Here is a 4574-nt window from a genome sequence, read left to right as displayed (position 1 = left end):
GAGAGAGAGAGAGAGAGAATTGAAGAAGGGTAGCAGTAGGTGCATTACTAGCATGATTACGATGTACACGCGTAGGGGCATCTCACACAGCCGTAGGGGCATCTCACACAGCCGTAGGGGCATCTCACACAGCCGTAGGGGCATCTCACACAGTTGTATCTCTCATGTAGGGGCTGTTGTATCTGTAACACTCAGTTGTATCTGTATCAATCAAGTACATGTAGGTGGCACTGTGGTCAGCCGACAGTAGTAGGGCCGCTGTCTTACACACATTAGACTACAGTGCATAGAGGGCGCCTGCGTCAATCGAGTTTCAGCCTATAGGTGGCGCTGTGTACTCACCCGCATGAGGCAAGTCAACGACGGGATTGGTGCAGTTTGGGTCGCCGACCGGACAGGTGGCAGCACCTCTGATCGATTCCTCGGTGGGGATGGGATCTGCAGGTAAATATGTATAGACAGGATAGACGCATATAAGGTAAACATAGTTCAAGTAGGGAGTTAAGTTAAAGTAAGAAAAGCAATGTGTTTATTCTTCCTGCGTTTCTCTCTCTCTCTCTCTCGTCTCGGCTCATCGCTCTCTCTCTCTCTCTCTCTCTTTCGGCTCTCTCTCTACCTCTCTCGCTCCTCTCTCTCTCTCTCTCTCTCTTCTCTCTCTCTCTCTCTCGTCTCTCTCTCTCGTACTTCCTCTCGTCTCTTCTCGCTCCTCTCCTCCCTCTTTCTCTTTCTCTCTCTCCTCGTCTCCTCTACTCTCCTCTCTAAAATCTCTCTCTCTCCTCTCTCGCTCTCGCTCGGTCCGCTCTCTCTCTCTCTCTCTCTCTCTCTTTCTCTCTCTCTACTCTCTCTCTCTCTCCTCTTTCTCTCATCTCTCTCTCTCTTTCTCTCTCTCTCTCTCCGCTCTCTTGCCTCTCTCTGCTCTCTCTCTCTCCTCACTCTCCTCTCTCTCTCTCTCTCTCTCTCGCGCTCTCTCTCTCTCTCGCTACTCTCTCTCTCTCTCTCTCTCTCGCTCCTCTCGTCTCGTCTCTCTCTCTCTCTCTCCCTCCCTCACTCCCCCCTCTCTCTCTCTCTCTCTCCTTCTCCTCTCTCTCTCTCTGTCTCTCGCCTCTCTCTCCTCTGTCTCTCTCTCGGCTCTTCTCCTCTCTCTCTCTCTCGTCTCCTCTCTCTCTCTTGCTCTCTCGCTCTCGCTCTCTCTCTCTCCGCTCTCTCTCTCTCCTCTTCTCTCTCTCGCCTCGCTCTCTCTACTCGCGCTCTCTCTTTCGCTTCGCATCTCGCTCTCTCTCTCTCTCTCTCTCTCTCTCTCTCTCTCCTCTCCCCCACTCACTTCCCTCCCTCTCTCTTTCTCCCCTCTCTCTCGCTCCTCTCCCGCCCTCCCTCCCTCCCTCCCTCTCTCGCGCTCCCCCTACTCCCCACTCACCTTCCCTCCTTCTTCTCTCTCTCCCCTCTCTCCTCCCACTCCCCTTCCATCCCGATTTGAGGCTTCCTCTTGTCCACCTCGAATCAGGGAAGCTCCTCCTGGCAAGAAGCCATGTTTATCCCTTCCCCTCTCTCCCTCTCTCTCCCCTTCCCCCTCTCTCCTCTCTCTCCTCTCCTCCCACTCACCTTCCATCGTGACTCGCTTTCTCTTGTCCACCTCTATGTGAAGTCCTCCTGGAAGAAGATGTATCCCTCCCCCTCCCTCTCTCTCCCCCCCTCTCTCCCTCTCCTCGCGCCCCCTCCTCTCTCCCCTCCCCTCTGCTCCTCTCTCGTCCTCTCCTGCCCACTCACCTTCGCATCGTGCACTCGCTTCCTACTTGCCACCTCTATGTGGAAGTCCTCCTTGGAAGAGATGTATCGATGATGGAGAACAGGTAGATGAGGATGACAGCTAGGATCGCCGTGAGCAGGATCGAGCGTCCGTTACGCCGTCACTGACTGATGACGGTTGGCAGCGTCTCCTCCCTATTACACTACCATCAGCAGCTGCTCGAGAGAGAGCATGAGAGAGAGGAATGCAGCGCCACCGTGCCGTTGCGGGCGTTCGCGAGAGCGCCACCTGGTGGTGCGTGGGAGAGCGGGCCAACTGGACCGCGCCGCCGCAAGCGGAAAGAACGCTGATACTGACAGCCGCATGGGCATTAGTAGACTGCCCGGAATATGATTTGATGATTTCTCACATCCATATATATATATATATCTGTGTGCGTGCATACGTGCGTAAAACCTGATATTTTTACAATTTATACTGCCTTTTTTAGCACCGTTTAACAAATTGAGGATTCATAACTTAACTTCCTAACTTCGTAACAACTTACTTCTACTACACATAAACACTCTTTAACGATTACTTTTAACCTGTATCATAACGACATCATAACTTGTCATCATTCGATTCAACACAGAAGAACGCGTTCGCGCTCCAACACTCGTGAAATGCACCAGCGCCACCGTGGCGCTCCACCGCCGGCGCCACCTATCTCACCGCCGGCGCCACCTATCTCACCGCCGGCGCCACCTATCGTCACCGCCGGCGCCACGCTATCCTCACCGCCGGCGCCACCTATCTCACCGCCGGGCACCTATCTCAACCGCCGGCCCGGCCACCTATCTCACGCCGAGCGCCACCTATCTCACCGCCGGCGCCACCGTATCTCACCGCCGGCGCCACCTATCCTCACCGCCGGCGCCACCTATCTCACCAGCAGACTGTAGAAGAACGGATGAGCGCCCCACAATCAGATGCACAGCACCAGGTAGCCAACGTTGTAGAGAAGTTCGAAGTCCGTGATGACGGCTCGGAAACTCTTAGTAAAGGGTTCCTCTATTACCCATCAAGCTCACCAAATAGATGCCTTTATTTGATGACCTATACACACACAGACAGAGCAATGATTAATGATGAAGATAACAACAACAACAACAACAACAACAACAACAACAATGGCAATGATGCCAATAACAACAACAACAATGAAGGACATGCCTAACAAAGTTAATTACCAAAAACACAGCGAAGCGAAAAAAAGAGATGAATATCAATCATCAGACCCATACACACCACGCCCCACGACCACAATTAATATATAATTAATCTAATTAATTAATATAAACAAATCATAATAAAGTAACATGAATGAATAATCAAAAGGATCTCACGATACACAGCATCTGTGCACACACACAGCCCCTCCCCCTACATCCCCCACACACGATCCCACACACCACACAACACCACATCCCCACACATACACACACACACACAACACGCACACACTAACCCACGCGAGTGCCGCTACTTACATTGATCGTCCCACGAACCACGAGCGTGGACTCGATGCCAAACCGAGAATATCATGCGTAGATAATGCTCCGATCGAGAGTGGCGAACGCCCGATAGGTCGCGCGCCAACGCGTCACGCACGCATCGCCAGCGAAAACCAAGACTGGCCGTCCAGCATTCAGCTCCGGCACACGATCTTAGGATCCAACGTCTGAAAACAGGGGCGAGATGGGCAAGATGTCCCGTGGCTCGTGACGTGCGGACTATTAGTCTGTCTCGAGCTTGAGAACATGATGAGGGTTTTTTTCTTCGAGAAAGAAGATAGAGGATATATCTCTTGTGCGCCCCGTGTTGAACGTTTCGGAACCTGAATTCTCATAGAATTTTGAGTTAATTTAGCTGTTAACTGGAATTACGATAGTATAACAAAAAACAATAATTGTCACAAGGCTGAATTTTTAAATAATGAAATAGCATTAAGCTAAATTTTCTAAAATAAACATCTTCTTTTAAACAAGATCTAAAAAGTTATAGCCATAGATGAAAACATCAGGCTGTCGAATTTCTTTCGGATCGCGCAACTGGTGATGAAACATTAGACTAACAAAACGACCATTCATTTCACCGAACCTTCGACGAGTGGTCGCCGGGCCGCCCCCGCCGATGCTCGCGCGTGGCGCCCTCTACGCTTGCTTCTCCTCGGGGAAAGGAGACGGGTTAGAAACAGGCCAACAATGAGATTATGAGCGACGGCAATGGGTGCAAGGCTATTGCTGCTCACACAGAAGTCAGTGCCGCTGAGAGATCAGTACAGCAGAGGCTGACCTGCAGGCAGACGTGATGTACGGTGAAGATGACACACCGGTGAAGGCGATGACCCCCAGGTGACGGGGATGACCCCCGCCGTGAGCCGGGATGACCCCCAGTGAGCGGGATGGCCCCCTGATGAGGGGGATGACCCCCTATGAAGGGCATCAGGCCCCCGGGACGTGTGGGCCTCATTGTCCAGAAAATAACTAATGCCCATAATGCGTTCTCACTTACAAGTTTTAATTTGAGCTCTAACGCGACACAATTAAAACTAAACAATACTAACGCAGACGAAGCATCAGATTCAGCAGCCCTTCACAAACTTTGACAGTTTAGCATTCACAAACTTTTATACAGTTCCACTTAGAAAAAACCTATTCCCTAAACAGACCACGAAGAACTAGAAAACACAAACCAATAACAACCGGCAAAAAAAAAATTCAAACCGAAAATTCTCTGCGCGCGGCACCCGCAATGCCCGCCACTGCACCGTTGCTCATGAATCCTT

General features: G+C 51.3%; 1 pseudogene; it reads right to left on the bottom strand.

The window, feature by feature from the left end:
• LOC106818996 overlaps positions 1–4574 on the bottom strand; it is a 20244-nt pseudogene that overhangs the window by 2146 nt on the left and 13524 nt on the right.

This window comes from Priapulus caudatus, unplaced genomic scaffold, assembly GCF_000485595.1.
Source record: "Priapulus caudatus unplaced genomic scaffold, Priapulus_caudatus-5.0.1 Scaffold2725, whole genome shotgun sequence".
Lineage (NCBI taxonomy): Eukaryota > Metazoa > Priapulida > Priapulimorpha > Priapulimorphida > Priapulidae > Priapulus > Priapulus caudatus.
The sequence above is the reverse complement of the archived record's forward strand: the minus strand, read 5'-3'. Positions and strand labels throughout refer to the sequence as shown.